The following is a 16,141-nucleotide window of genomic DNA, read 5'->3' on the forward strand; positions in this document are numbered from 1 at the left end:
TGTCTGTGTGCACCATATTGCCTGCTGTCTGTGTCCGTCCTTTCTCGCCATGTGGGCCTGAGGCCCAACACCACACCAACATAGGATCACAAGGGTTAGCAGGTACAAAAATGTATTTAAATCCGAACATTTTTAATACAATGCAGCTAATATAAACTCGTCTAAAAAATTCCAATGCAAGTCAGTTCTAAAATACTTTCAAATTAAGCAAAACTGCTGAGTTTAAATTGCTTTCAAGGGTTTTACACAGACTGTAGCACTTCCAGAACCACAAACAAACCGAGCTAGGATTGAGGATGTAGCCTAACGTCTAGACCGGCCGACCTAAAAGCTGATGAACAGGATTTGAGTCTCAGCTCAAAAATATCCTTTGATTCTGGACAAATCACTCAATCTCTTCCTGCCTAAAAATGAACGTGCCCGCACCTAGTGTAACTGAGGTTCAAATAAATCGCTCTGATACCTTTGGGTCCAGTTGGTGTTATTATAAAACTACAAAAAATCATAAAATGTCCAGTAAGAGCCCGTCCCCTGCTGGACCTGTCAGTACAGAAAAAACTATTCCCTGGATGAACCACTCTGTCTGAGCATGCGCGGAACACCAGTTTTATGTGATTGTACGTGGAATGCAGTGTCTTATCTCCGAGCATGCGCAGTACTAATATCCCGTGTCCGCGCCTGCGCATTGGCCCGTCTTCATCCCCGCTCTGCTGTCGGTGCTGTTCATTCCTCGGAGCCGCTCTCGGGTCTCGGTTCACGCGGAAAAAATGAGGAAGAAAAGACCGGGGGAATGAGGGGCAGGAAACCAGAACAAGTGAGTGAGAGTGTGAGCAGAGACTCTCAGTGCTGGAGGGAGGAGGGTCTCCCTGTAAATAGTAGAGTCCTTTCTGCGGTCTCCAGGCCACAAGGCCGTCCCTGAGCTGGGGCTGATCCCGGAAAGGCCAAGAGCTGAATTCAGCTTCAATTCGCTCTGTTTGTTAAAGAGCAGGTTGGGATATTTTTGAAGGAATTTATTCTTGTATTCATCGTTTTACGAATTTGTTTGAAAGGGGAGAAAATGCTGATTTTACAAATGTTCGTTTTTTTAATTTGCTTGTGGGGGAGGGGGGGGGGGGGTGTAAAAATTGGGACTGGCCCCTGAACACAAATATCCCTGCACTTCCCCATATCACCTAAATCACGATACCTTAGATGCCATGCAGTTGATAGTTTTGTTGAGCAGGATTCAGAGGGTGAAGGCAGGGCAAGAAATGGGGCTAAAAGGGTATTAAAAACATCATCTGTCATATGATAATGAAGGACTAAAACCGCTTTAAACCTGCAAATCATACAGAAACGAACGGGCAGTGACCAGAACAAGGCTGGAGCAAGGTGAGAATGGTGCTGTTGTCGGCATAACCTTAATGCAATTCTTATTCCATGCACACACACTAATTACAAGTGAAGTTTCACCAAAACAGTAGGTGTGAACAAAGAGAGAAATAAAGTTCTGTTTTCTTTTCTTTTAATCCAATCAACGAAACGTGTGTTTCTTTGATTGGGGAAGAATCCTTGACTTCTTCAGGGCTGCATGGCTCTTGAAGTCCGAAGTTAAATCCTCTCTGCCAATTATACTTTCGAACAGGCTGGTCAATAAATCCCAACTAGACTGTTGCTTTAATTGCACCGGAAATGTTTTAGTCCGACCTTATTGTAGGACTGATGAAACTAACAAGTACGGTGGCTTCCCTCGATGAATCCGGCGTCCAGACTCTGTGTTTCTCAAGCGCACTCACTCGAGGGACTCCTACATATAAGGTTTTAATAAGTGATCGGAGCATTTGGACAAGCCACCATACTCAGTTCCTTTTCATCAGCATGGAAAATAAAGTGGGAAATAGGTCGAAAATGCTTCTATTATGACTTAAGTTAGTTTAATATCATTTGCCACAGCTGATTAAATAGGTAAAAGTTCCTTTAAGGAGTAACTTTCTTTCGTGTATGGAGTTGCCATTTAAGCGCTGGATGCTGTTCCCTCACTAGACACCTTGATTTGGAGTTTCCAGGGTAGGGGGTGACAATCTCCAGTAGCCATCATGTTTCAGCACTACAGTAAAGTGCACGAAAGTCTGTCATAAACGTCAGGCAGAAAAGCCAAGGCTCAAAAAGCTCCTTGATGAAACACAGCTGAAGATCATTGGCTCAAGGAACCGGCAAAGGAAGACTGAGTACCACAAGATTAGAGCCAGCACGAGCGGGGACCTATAACTGCAGTGTGAACAGGGATCTGCACCATGGCCCATTCTTTAACTCCTTACCTATAGAACTAGGCACGTGGCAGGGGTGTCCCCTCTCTCCACTCCTCTCCCCCCTCGCTGTTGAACTCATGGCAGAGTGGATAGAAGCGGTGGACAGTTAATAGAGTTGTGCTGGTCTGATTTGTCAGAAGATACAATATCCCTCTACGCGGACATCATACCGTTCCTACAACCAGAGGGCTCGCAATGGAGACTGTGACAGATCTTGCAGGTTTACAAAGCTGCTTCTGGACTGATGGTTAACTGGCAAAAATCCAGCTTTAGACAGGTGTAGGTTGCCAATGCACAGCACCCTCTCAGTGCTTCTCTCAGATAGCGGAAGATCAGTTTAATACATGAGTACAGCAGTCACCCTGGGCCAGCAAAGGCCTGGGACCTTAATAATAGTGCCGTGGTGCAACATTGTTGTGGGAATATGGACATATGGTCCTCCTTACCCATCTCTATGGTGGGACGGATGGCTTTATACTCCTTTTCAGTCCATCCTGCAGAATTATCCCTACATCTTACAGATATTCTTTTTTTACTACTTGCAGGCCATAGTCAACAGGTAAATTTGGGGCAGTAAACTACCAAGGGTTCAATACAAGTACACTGTGACAATATTTGAAGGGGATTGGAGGTCCATAACTTAAACCTTTACTACTGGGCAGTGCTGATTATAGTAATAGAAGACTGGTTGGTCAGGGATAGGAAAGATCTGGCATTGCAACTTGAACTCAACACCTCAGAACAGCATGGAACCAGTAGCAGCCTGTACAGGGAAGAGCGGCGGGGCTGGATTGGGGGTGAGGGGTGAGTGGGATTGACAGATGCAATGTGGGAGGATTAAATAATAAATTTTCCGTCGTCTGTCTAACCCCAACCCCCACACCTACCCACCCCAACCGTTCTTACCTGCACAGGCTGCTGCTCTCATTGGGATATCTCACTAGTGAGGTGTGATGAAGTGACCATATAAAATCTGTTGAGCAACTCACTCAGATGTACAACCTTCACCGATTCCAATTTTTCAGATACCTCCAGCTCCGCCACGCACTCTGCACATAATAAGTCTCTGAAGAATGTCCCAGAGTTTAACCATCTGGAGGCCAAATCAGTTCTAAAACCCCTTGGACTCGAGGACATTTCTAAACTGTATAGGTCCCCACTCCTTAACTCAATATGTAGGCAAGACAAGTGCAGTTTTAGAGCAAAACCTAGATAAGCTGGATGACCAGGATTGTCAGGAGGCAAAGATGGCAACACGGTTCCAGGCCATCCTCTCAAATCGCAGAGTAATACAGTGCAATTACCTGCAAAGGATGTCCTACAGCCCTATCGGGTGTGGAGTCTGAGCCGCAGTAGTAACCTGGCTTGTCCCTAATACAATACCCTGCTACATTTTACCATGTGTTCTGAAACTGTCCATTCATACCTTGGCCAGAATCGCACACAAGCCTAGTTACCTTGAACCTAAAGTTGCAGTTCTGGGCACCAGGGAGTCTGGTCCTTTTCTATCGCGCAAATATTGCATGCAAGGCTGGGATTCTTGATAGCCAAGCATGATATTGCGTGCCACTGATCGCAGACAGAAACTTCCTCTGCGTGTTTCCATCAGAATGGCATGGACTATTGTGCGCCCACAGATCAGGCAGTTTATAGTACAGTTCTGCAAAAAGAAATATAAGAAGATCTGGGGTGCATGGACTGCTCGTCATGGTTTAACATAATTTTACCTGTGGCCCTGTGCTTCTCCAATACACTTTTTAGGTATCGGCCTAGCGTACACTTCGCAGCAGTGTCGTGCAGCCGAGAATTTATGTTTCTTAGTACGGGGGCTTGAACCCGCCCCTCTTCTCAATTGGCTGGCTTCCTAAACGGAGGCCAGCCTTTGGAGGACAGGGGCGTCACTCCGTTCAAGCCCCGTCTTTTTTGGATTCGGGGGCGTGTTTTTTGCAGTTTTAACTCCGTGACGTCATTCGTCACTCAACTGCATAAGCCACTCCCCGAATGCGAAAATGGCGCCGCTGTTGTGACGCCATTTCTTCCGACCGCCGCCGGAAGTAGTCGAGAAGCTGCCAAGTCCTCCGGTGAGTGCTCACTTTTCTTGCCTTTCTTCCCTGATTGTGCCCGTGTTCTTGCCTCTGTCTCCTCGCTGTGCGTCTGTCCCCTCACTGTGCTTGCTCCCCTGCCCCCTCGTTGCTTGTGCTTGCTCCCCTGCCCCCTCGGTGCTCGTGCTTGCTCTCCTGCCCCTCGTTCATTGTGCTTGCTCCCCTGACCCCTCGTTGCTTGTGCTTGCTCCCCTGACCCCTTGTTGCTTGTGCTTGCCCCCCTGCCCCCTCGTTGCTTGTTGTGCCTCTGTGCCCTGCTTGTGATCCGGTTTTTGTGCCTCTGTGCCCCCCTGCCCCCTCATTGCTTGTTGTGCCTCTGTGCTTCCCCTGCCCCTCGTTGCTTGTTGTGCCTCTGTGCCCAGCTTGTGATCCGGTTTTTGTGCCTCTGTTCCCTGCTCGTGCCTCTGTTCCCTGCTTGTGATCAGGTTTTTGTGCCTCTGTTCCCTGCGCGTGCCTCTATTCCCTGCTTGTGATCTGGTTTTTGTGCCTCTGCCGTGCCCTGCTTGTGATCCAGTTTTTGTGCCTCTGTGCCCCTGCCCCCTCATTGCTTGTTGTGCCTCTGTGCCTTGCTTGTGATCAGGATTTGGTGCCTCTGTGCCCCCTGCTCCCTCGTTGCTTGTTGTGCCTCTGTGCCCCCCTGCCCCCTCATTGAGTGTTGTGCCTCTGTGCCCTGCTTGTGATCTGGTTTTTGTGCCTCTGTGCCCTGCCCCCACGTTGCTTGTTGTGCCTCTGTGCCCTGCCCTGCTTGTGATCCAGTTTGTCGTGCCTCTGTTCCCTAGGGCGTTACTGGGCAGAGAGCTGTGTGTGTGTGGCTCTGTGTGTGTGTATGTGGCTCTGTGTGTGTGTGTATGTGGCTCTGTGTGTGTGTGTGTGTGGCTCTGTGTGTGTGTGTGTGTGGCTCTGTGTGTGTGTGTGTGTGGCTCTGTGTGTGTGTGTGTGGCTCTGTGTGTGTGTGTGTGTGTGGCTCTGTGTGTGTGTGTGTGTGTGGCTCTGTGTGTGTGTGTGGCTCTGTGTGTGTGTGTGGCTCTGTGTGTGTGTGTGGCTCTGTGTGTGTGTCTCTGTGGGTGTGTGTGTGGCTCTGTCTTTGTGTGTGGTTCTGTTTGTGTATGTGTGGCTCTGTCTGTGGGTGTGGCTCTGTCTGTGGGTGTGGCTCTGTCTGTCTGTGTGGCTCTGTCTGTCTGTGTGGCTCTGTCTGTGTGTGTGTGTGACTCTGTGCTCTGTGTGTGTGGCTCTGTGTGTGTGTGTGGCTCTGTGTGTGTGGCTCTATGTGTGTGTCTGTGTGTGTGTGTGTGGCTCTGTCTTTGTGTGTGGTTCTGTTTGTGTTTGTGTGGCTCTGTCTGTGTATGTGTGGCTCTGTCTGTGTGTGTGGCTCTGTCTGTGTGTATGGCTCTGTCTGTGTGTGTGGCTCTGGCTCTCTGTGTGTGTGGCTCTGTCTGTGTGTGTGTGTGGCTCTGTCTGTGTGTGTGTGTGTGTGGCTCTGTGTGTGTGTGTGTGACTCTGTCTGTGCTCTGTGTGTGTGTGGCTCTGTGTGTGTGTGTGGCTCTGTGTGTGTGTGTGTGGCTGTGTGTGTGTGTGTGGCTCTGTGTGTGTGTGTATGTGGCTCTCTGTGTGTGTGTGTATATACGGCTCTGTCTGTCTGTGTGTGTGTGGCTCGGTCTGTGTGTGTGTGGCTCGGTCTATGTGTGTGTGGCTCTGTCTGTGTGTATGTGTGGCTCTGTGTGTGTGTGTGTGTTTGTGTGTGTCTCTTTGTGTTTGTGTGTGGCTCTGTGTGTGTGTGTGGCTCTGTCTGTGTGTGTGTCTCTTTGTGTGTGGCTCTGTCTGTCTGTGTGTGTGGCTCTGTCTGTGTGTGTGGCTCTGTCTGTGTGTGTGTGTGTGTGTGTGTGGCTCTGTCTGTCTGTGTGTGTGTGTGTGTGTGTGTGGCTCTGGGTTTGTGTTACTATCCTTGTGGGGACTTGGGTGTGATAACACACTCACGCTGTGGGGACTTGATTGCGCTGTGGGGACCTGAACCCAGGTCCCCACAAGGCAATGTCTTCTAAATGATAGAAAATGACTTCAGGAACATCTGTATAAATTTTTACAACTTTTAAAAAAATTGCCTTGTGGGGACCTGTGTTTTGTAAAGTGTGTTTATATTTCTGCTCGCTCTGCCCCTGTAGACAGGTGGCGGTACTGCAGTCTTAAACACACTTTGCATTTAAACACACTTTGCTCATTAGGAACACATGTTAGCAGCAGAAAGCACACATATTTCAAAGGAAAAAATGCATAACCCAATGTTAAAACCTATTTTAATGCATATTCACTTTTTTTCTAATTATCACAGTAAAACTTTGTTTACATTAAGCTGTTGAATTTAGATGAATTGTTTCTGTAAATTATTAGATGTTTTGTAAACATTGCTAAAAGGATTTTAAGGCTTCCAGTTTTCCGCTTTAACTGTTTTTTTTTCCAGATAAATACTGACATTTATTCTCAAAACATGTCCAAAACAAACCCATAGTTAAAGTAAAAGACCAATAAAAAAAATAAACCACATATCGAACAACTAACTTATTAGACTGTAAAAGGTTTAATAATAACAAGCCTATTATTGTGCAGCTTATTTATCACTCCATGTACATGACTGACCTATGCCTATACATATATTCTGTTATTTCATCTGTGTTAACATTTAGTTTAAAACTAGGTGGTTCTTTTGATTCTTTCCTGAGGCACTAGCTAGTGTTTCGATCCTGTGCAAAGCAAAGTAAAAGCGCGCCCGGACGTTTCCACTGCCAGCCAAAGAAGTGCAAATGCAGATATCTGCATAAGAAGGCTCAAGTAGCCAGCCTTGGTGATGACAGCTCCAGGCCGTGACCGTTCGAGTCAGGGGGGATGGGCTCTCCTGCATCCTGATGCACACACCTTGGTGAAGGGAGCAGGAAACCAGGAGTAAACAGCAGCAGGTGTGACTCGCTGGCAAGGCTGAAGATCTGACAAAGCGTGTCTGGGATGGGCTCACAGCTTGAACTTGAAAAAAGTATCCTTTTTTAAGTGCAGCAAATGTAGAGCAGCATTATTCCTATGCAGGCCAGAGTAGCTGATTTTGGAAGTTACACCTTAGATAAAATCTGGGGAAATCACTTTTTCTCACTCTGCTTTAAAAAGAAAAAAACAGCGTATCAACGTAATGCCCTTTGGTCAGGTTTGCACTATAGCCAAGGCAAACTCACGAGTTGATGAGAGCTAAGCAATGCATGTATTAAACAGAACACCAGAGTGACTTCACCGGCACAAGCACAGACAGTGTAATGCTTGTTTTATTTTATTAAGGAAAACCCTTTTAAATTCACTGCACTGTTAACTTTTGGGCCACCTTTATTTATGTAAAAGAAATTTTAAAAAGTGTCCTAAAATCCCAAACATTTATGTTATTCACGTGCAGAACTGTTTCATCATAGTAGTAATACTGCACCAAACTAAGTCAGTGCTAGTATTTTTAGTACCAGTTTTGACGCATGAATTTTGAAACGTTCATGCTTCCACCCACCCTGACTACTCCAATAGTAAACTTAGAGGCAAGTCAGTTATGCGCACCACTTGGATTCCCTGGGATGCTATTCTACATGGACAACATTGAAGTAAAACTAAATGTTGGAGATGTTTTCATACAGCGCACATTCTAAAGGTATTATTTCAAGACCGTATTACATGTAATAATGAAGAACAAGCATTGGCAAAGCCAATATGGTTTTGCCTATGCGAAATGTATTGTCATTGTCCATGTTTTAGTACATATTGCAAATGACTACACTAAAGATGTGAAATAACAGAAAGAGCTGCTGAACTGGGCTCAAGTCTCGGTGTCAGCTTATCATCCTGTGATTCTGGTCAAATCATGTAATCTCTCTAGTGCCACAAAAAAGTGTCTTAGTGCAGTATACCTGGTGCTCTCATAAAGGGCTGTACTACTTTATAGAACTTTTAAGTGTTTCTTTAAAAAAGCTGCCTGTAGTGTGAAAAATGATGATCCATACACTTTTAAGGGGGGCCAGTATTCTAGGTGAGGAGAAGAGGAAGCCTGCGAGGGAGGAAGCCCAAGAGGGTATGGAGGATGGGTCAGGAAGAGCAGTGGCAGTAGAGAAGGCGGCATGTGCACTGTGCCACAGGGAGCAATGCAATGGCAGACAGTAAGCAGGGAGACATCAGCCAGAGCTGGGTCCGAATAGGGGGTAGTAGTAAAATATGGCAATAATCGGTATTCCGTGGGTTTCCTAGGCTTCTTGTACCAGTGCACCTCTTGCACCATTCAAATCATTACACTAGTGGCGGCAAGGTAATTGCACCTGTGAATGCTTATTTATTAGTAAAATGTAGAAATAATCGGTGCAAAATGTGTTTCCTAGACCTTTGCCCATGTGTCACTGCACCTGCTGCACGATCAAAATCATGACTCTAGTGCATGGAAGGGCAAATGAGGAAATTGTTTATATGCAGTAATATATGTGTTCTGAAAAAGGCACAATTGCAGACGGAATACATAATTATTGTATAGCTAAACATAAACGCAAGAGGTTACAAAAAAAAAGTACCTTCACAATTGAGTTTGGATTTAATGCCAGATCTGTTCCATGACACTATCTTTAATTTTACAAGGTTCTCCACAGGAATACAAATTGTGTGGGTTTTAGGGATTGCCTCCCCTCTACACTAGCCTCATTGGGGTTAATGTGTGATTCTATAACTACAGATACACAAGAACAACCACGTCCCCCTGCCAAGCTAAGCTTATTACTTTGGGTGACAACTCCTTTTTCCATCATATGCTACCAGCTCCAGCCTTCCCTCTAGCTAGTCACTCATCATTTTCTTTGGACAAGGGTGAACACGTAGGTGTATTTATCATAAAATATGTATTTCTATTGCCTTCTAGATGATTCTCAGGACTTAGTGGAGGGTTCCCTTGGATATGCTTTGTACGCTACTTCAAGGGCTGTTTTTTCTCCTGGGGGTACATTCCCATTCTCCCGCCTGGTACCCCTAGAGAGTGAGGGAAAAATTATTGTGTCCTAATACCCTCCTGGAAATGTCCTATACCATGTTTTACAAGGGTTCCTGATGCTAGACTCCATAGGGGCATAGGAGGTCTTCCTTGATAATGTGCCCCTAAAACTAGACTGCGTATAATCACTGGATGTAAAAGAAGATGTGTACTACAGGAGTTTATTAAGACCCGTCACTAGGTTGAGCTGGTGTGAGGGGTACATCCCAGTGTTTTCTGAACTTGTGACATTCTGTGGTCTCGCATTTCCTTGAAACCTAAGTACCGCTTTAAATTTTCCATATGAGTTTATCGTCTTAATTTTAACAGTGAGTGACGTCAAGTTCCCTCTTAATAGGGAAGCTGCATCAACTCATTTTTTTATGATTTCTCGGAGCTGACTTAATTTACTCTGGCATGTACAAATAGTACCCACATTGTTGTTCCCAAATGCCCTCTTAGCTCCGGCTAAGGCAGAGCCGTATGTATCAACATTTTCATTACAAACAGTTAAATGTGCTACAGGATAAAAAAACATTTGTGCATGCATTTTCTGCTCCTACAACTAGGCTCAGAGTATTCACCCCACTCTCAATAGTTGATGTATTGCTGGACAATGCAACAATAGGGTTACATAACCCAACATTGCTACCTTCAATATCTGCATGGGCCACAACTTTATTATCCACAGAGGCTGGAAGCATAGAAGGAGCATTCCCTGGTGTAGGCGGTTCAGAGGATTTTTCTTTAAAAAAATGTCCAGGACTTTTTGGTCTAAAGCACTGGGTTTGGAGGAGTTCCTGCTGCTAAGTAAAGTCTCCACCTCTACAATTAAGTTAGCAATATTCAACACAGAGTTCCTTGTTGTATTGGGTACTTACAATTCAGCCTTATTCATGGTTCCTTGGGGGCTCCTTTTAGCTTTCCTTTTTTCCAATGATAAGAAAGATGCCTTAACCTGTAGTTTCCTGGGCTTGACTGTCAGGAGAATGAGGTGGTCAGACCTTGAACACTGGATGGTAGCAAAAGCAGTATATGTTAATTGTACTGTCCTGCCTTTTCCTGTCTCAGACGGGCCCGTCTGTGTCTTGTCTGGCACTCCACTATACGATAGATTGTGCTTTTTTTTAGCCCGTCAACGGATGGTGGGCCCTCCTCTTTCCCTGGGAAAGCTGAGGGACGTAGTTCCACTCCACTTGCAGAGCTGCAAAGCATCTGTGTGTGGAATGCAGACACAGGGAAACTGCCGATAATCAATGCACACTACTGGAGATCTCTGGCTTTTTTTGAGCGTGCCACCTGCATGTTGCCCTTCCTCTTTCCCCGAGGATGCTGGGGGACCTAGTCCCACCTCTGCTGCAGGGCTGCAAAGATACTTAGAAAATATATTTTCTACATGAAAGAGTTCTCCTTCATTGAAAAGTTATAAAATTGAGTAATGCCCATTTCCTTCCTTGCACTAGGGCCCATGACACATTGCCTACACTACTGCAGGGCAGGCATCGTAACATAAGAACAGGCGCATAGCTTCAGAAGGGAGTGTTTGAGTTATTACACTCCCCTAATAATTGTATTTTGTGAGAAATAGTTGGGTACAGTTGCTTTCAGTCTAGTATTATGAAGTGTCTGCCGGATTTCACCAGTAATGTTTACACACAGACTAAATCTGCACACCTACACACACATAACACAGAATGTAGAGAGGGGCTGGGGCAACATGGACAGTAAAGTGAGGGAGTGAGGGGTCAGAAGGAAGCACACAAATAACGGCGGGTGGGAGAGAGTGGCAGAGGCAAGCAACAACATGGACATCAAACCAAGGAGGGAGGGAGGAAGTGTAGGAGGCACATGCAACAGCACTCTCATCAATAGATGGAGAGCACATGGAGGCAAGCAACACAGAGAAGAAAGGGACTGGGAGGGAGAAGAAGTACACAAGTGACCCATCTAAAAAAGCCACAGTCTATCAGAGTACTTAAGCCGAAGAAAAAAAGTGTCTACAAGAATAAAACAGTAAAAGTACACAAGAAATGCGTACATGTTCAGAAGAGGAACAACCATATGAAGAGGGAGGAAACCTGCAGCAGCTGGCAAAGAAAAAGCAAGAAAGCGAGAGTAACAATGAGGCCAATCACGGCATCCAAGCCCACTGATAGTAAACAAGATGCCTCAAAGAGACAGTGCATGCACTGGCTAGGAGGGACCTAAAAAGGAGGAAACAGTGACTGCAGGAGACTCCAAGTGTAAATTGTGCTATTGCATATTGCAACGATTTTCCCTGTTCAGCAGATTACATTTTGACTCTCCTACACTTTTTTTGCTTAAGGTTTATGGAAAGGATGCATTGCAAATGCATGGTTCTATTCATCAAACATTCTTTTGTTGTTTAAATATAAAGCAGGTGAGTTTTTGATTCTCATTTCCTGATCTAGGGTCCAATGAGAAACAAAATGGTCCCATAAAGTGACTGTACATTGTAATTGAAAGCCATTAATGCCTTAACAACAAAGCAAATAGAAAATATGTTCTCCGTTTGTACCCACTCCTTTTTGCGAGACCCTAAACCCATCTTGCAGTTCAGAAAAGCTCTATCTTTACCGCTTTTGCAGTCCATGGGCGAGTGAGCCGTTTGACGGTGTTGGGGGACTGCCACCAACAACTTAGTGGTCTGGTAAGCCTTAGTATCCCACTGTGCCCAGCCTTTCTCCTGATTTATTTGGAGAGAAATTGTTCCGAGCATGCCTGTCCCTTCTTGCCACACCTGGTTCTTTGTGGATATTGGGAATAGCTGCTTTTGGATTGCCCAAGTAGTTGGGCAACTGTTCAAGGCTGACCTTTCCTCCTTTTACATATCCTTTTCAGTTCTCTCTTGGTCATCTACCTGATTCACTTTGTGAACATTTCTGTTGCATTCTGTGCCTTTCCTCTCTGCGCCATTGCCTCCGACCGTTGAAGGGCCCAAGCTTGAACATTAGTTGGAGCTCTTACGCATAGTTTACTCTTCGCTGAGGGCTTTTGATTGTCTATAGTAATACCCTTATCATTGTGGTTCTTTTGCCAGGACACTACAAATAGAAACAGTTGGGATACCTTGGCGTGCTCTCGTTGTTGTGATGTTTGAGAGGTGGTTGATTTCAAAATGATGTCTGTGATTGATCTAGATGTAGATGGAGGTTGTCCTGCACCTCCTCAAGTTGATTCCACTCCCATAGTGGGAGATGGCCCCTGCTGGTAAGAGCGTACCTTTGGAAAGAGAAGCCATATGGGCTAGGCCTGACCTAAGATCTTGAAAGCATCTAGGCAGGTAATTAAGCATCCAAAACAGAGGGCCTCACTGATCAAAAATATTTGCTCACGGCATAACATACATCAATAGCAAAATGTCCGGAGCACATAATTGTTGTACACAGCTGAACTCTTTTAGCTACTCAAAGCCCTTACTATGACTATAAACGTATTCTGTATTAAAATGACTCAATCCTGGAGAGCCTCATTCTCCACCAAGACAAGAAGGGCTTGCACCGCAGACATATGGTGCATAAAGAATGGACAAGTATATCACATTTAGGAGGCGAAACATTTCTAGTTTATAAGTGAAATATTTCTTTGGCATAATATGTAGTCTATGATCATATTGGTCAGCAGTTGGGAGCAGCGATTGTGCGATTCGCTCAACTGCAGACTATTAAGAGTGTTTATTACTTTTGGAGGCCTACCTTTAGCAAGGAATCTACCATATGTAAATTGGAATTTGAAGCATGAATGTTGCTGTAATTAGACGGTCATTTAAGGAAAGCAGTACTTTTTAAAATGAGTCACTATACCTAATATTTTGTGTAAGCCTAGAAATTATTGGTAAACATCTATGAAGAAAGAGCCGTAGCATGGATATGCTTGCAGGCACAAAACAGTATATGTTTCTCTGTTTTGGAATGTAATTGCACTACATTACCCACAGCTCATACCCTAGCATGGAAATAGTCTTAAGTTAGTGGGTAATCTCTAGACAGTATTATATAAATACAGCCATGCTTTACTAACATTTTGACATGTACTCGTGTGCCATTGAGGGGGATGCAATCAACTTTGCCACATAAAATGCTTTTTGTGTCAAACATTGACGTGAGTGCAGCATTAAATTCTCTGCTCTGTGGTGCACCAAACCACTAGCAGGGTGTGATAAGTGCAAAGACAACTGGAATCCATAGAAAGCCATATCTGGTTAAGTACCGTGTCCTGCCTTTGCATGAAGTTATACCACCAACCAGGCACAAACAGTGGGTATATGGAAAAGCTTATGATATTTCCGTACACATATGTCATTTCTGCAAAAATATTCACTTGACACAGCTTACCTTAGCCTCTTGACCTTGTGTTGAAGTTTGTACTGGAGGGCTTTATCTCATTTAAATCTCACACAAGAAACTGCTAGCTTGCCTTAGCACTGTCGTACAGTGCTCCGAATCACACAAAACAGACGACATTGGCATGCGAAAATATGGTGCTGTACTATTTTTACTATTTTTCTAAGGGAGTGCTATGTAATATTGCAAATGTTTATAAAGCACTGCCCCAATTGTAGTTTATCTGGATAACAGGGTGGCACCACAGCTACATATTATGAACAAGAGAGTAGCCAGAAAATGAACATACTCCCCACTTTGAAGTAAAGCTCTGATGGCACCAAGTAAGTCAGCCCAATCTGCCCTAGAAGAGCTCCCATGTCTCTTCCATCCAAGCATCTGTCATTCATCCTTTCACACTTCCACCTATTTGTTGATAACCACTATTTCACTTTTACATTGAATCATCCATTAATTCATTCTTTCATCCATCACTTAGCCTTTCCCATTACACCCATAAAGCATCCATTTATCCAGTGTGCCATCCATCCATCTACTTTGCCATCCATCCACTCTGGCATGCATCCATCCATCCACCTATTCTGTCAACCCTCTCTCTATTCTGCCATCCAACCATCATCCACTCGGCCATCTATCCTTTATCCACTCTACCATCCGTCCTTCCATTCACTCTTCCATTTATCATCTGCCATCCACCCATCCATCATCATCCATCCACTGTGCCATCCATTTTCACACTCAGCAATTCATCTAGCCCTGCATCATCCATCCACTCTATACCATCCTCGCTGCCATCCATCCACTCTGCCATCCATCCACTCTGCCATCCATTCAGCCAACCATCTACTCTGTCATCCGTTCACTCATTCATCCACTCTGCCATTCATTCACTCATCGAGCCATCCATCAGTCACTTTAATCCGTCATCCTTTCACCTGCCCATTCACTTATCCATTCCTTCATTCACTCATACATCCAGCAGCCCCTTTTCACTGCTGTCCTTTTACCTGTCCATTCACCTATCTATCCCTTGCTTTACTCTGCCATCCATCCATGTCTTACCTCTGCTGTCCTTTCACATGTTCATCTACCTATTCATTCACTCTCTCATCCATCCATTTTTTTATTCTGCCATTCTTTCACCTATCCTTCCATTTATATATATTGGTTTACTCTGCCATCCATGTCTTATCTCTGCCATCCTTTCACATGTTTATCCATCTTTTATTTGCTCTCTCATACATCCAGCTATTTACTCTGCCATCGTTTCACCTGTACATCCACCTATCAATTCATTCCATGCATCTTTTCACCCACTCATCCATCCACCCATTCATTCATCCACCTACTCATACATCCATCTTCCTTCCTTTCACCCTTCCTTCCTTTAAATATTCCTTATGTCTTTCCTTTTTCTATTTACCTATCTTTTGTTCTTCATTTCTCCTGTTTGGTTTTCTTTTGTATTCCTTTATTGCATTAATGATGACATTTTGTCTGCCCAGGTGCAGACAGAATAGAAGCACAAAGAACCACAGCCCCCACTGTAGCTGCTGAAGAGACACAACACCCCTGTTTCTGAGCTGTGTTAACTCCAGCTTATTCACTAACTTGTACTTATCAAGTTATTACATACCCATATAGACTTTCTGGGTTAATTCAAAACAGGTGCACTGCTCCCTTCAGCATGATATGCCTTCTGGACTCTTTAAGCATGTAACTTGAGTAAAAAGAGTCTTCGACTGGCCAGTGAACTGTGATCATCCACAACAGGAATGTTTGCGAATTTTCAGCCAGCCAAGAATACTTCTCAAGAGTGGATGAACATCCCTATAACTACACACTGTCTCTGTGAGGACTTGAACATGTTAGTAACCACACATTATGTATGGAGAGATTTGAACACTTTATTCACACACTATCTTTGTGGGGACTTGTTTAAGGTTAATTTAACACACAATCTGTGTGGCTTTGTGAACAGTCCTATAATCACTCACTATTTGTGTGTGCACTTAAACATCATAATCTTCACACACAATCGTTGAAAATGATTACCTTCACAAACAATCTCGGTGAGATCTTAAACATTCCTATAATCACACACTATCTCTGTGGGGACCTGAACATCATTTACTTCACACACAATATTTTTAAAACTTGAACAATCCTATAATCACACACTATGTATGGGCAGGGTTGAACATGCCTATAATACCTGTTTGAATGTGACCAATTGTACCTTCACATGCTATCTGAGTATGGACATGAAGAGTATCTTTAAATACTGTCACTGTAGGGGATTGAACACTACTTTAGCTGCACACTATCTCTGTGGGGACTTGAACATAATAATAAACACACACT

General features: G+C 44.4%; 1 protein-coding gene across 1 annotated transcript in view; it reads left to right on the forward strand.

Moving 5' to 3' along the window:
* Positions 1-694: 694 nt before the first annotated feature.
* Positions 695-16,141, forward strand: part of LOC144772309 (uncharacterized) — a 209,218-nt gene continuing 193,771 nt past the window's right edge. The window contains exon 1 of the mRNA XM_078656540.1: positions 695-814. The gene's annotated coding sequence lies outside the window, so the exon portion shown is untranslated. The remainder of the gene's footprint in view (positions 815-16,141) is intronic.

Source organism: Lissotriton helveticus, chromosome 8 (genome assembly GCF_964261635.1).
Source record: "Lissotriton helveticus chromosome 8, aLisHel1.1, whole genome shotgun sequence".
NCBI classification, from domain to species: Eukaryota; Metazoa; Chordata; class Amphibia; order Caudata; family Salamandridae; genus Lissotriton; species Lissotriton helveticus.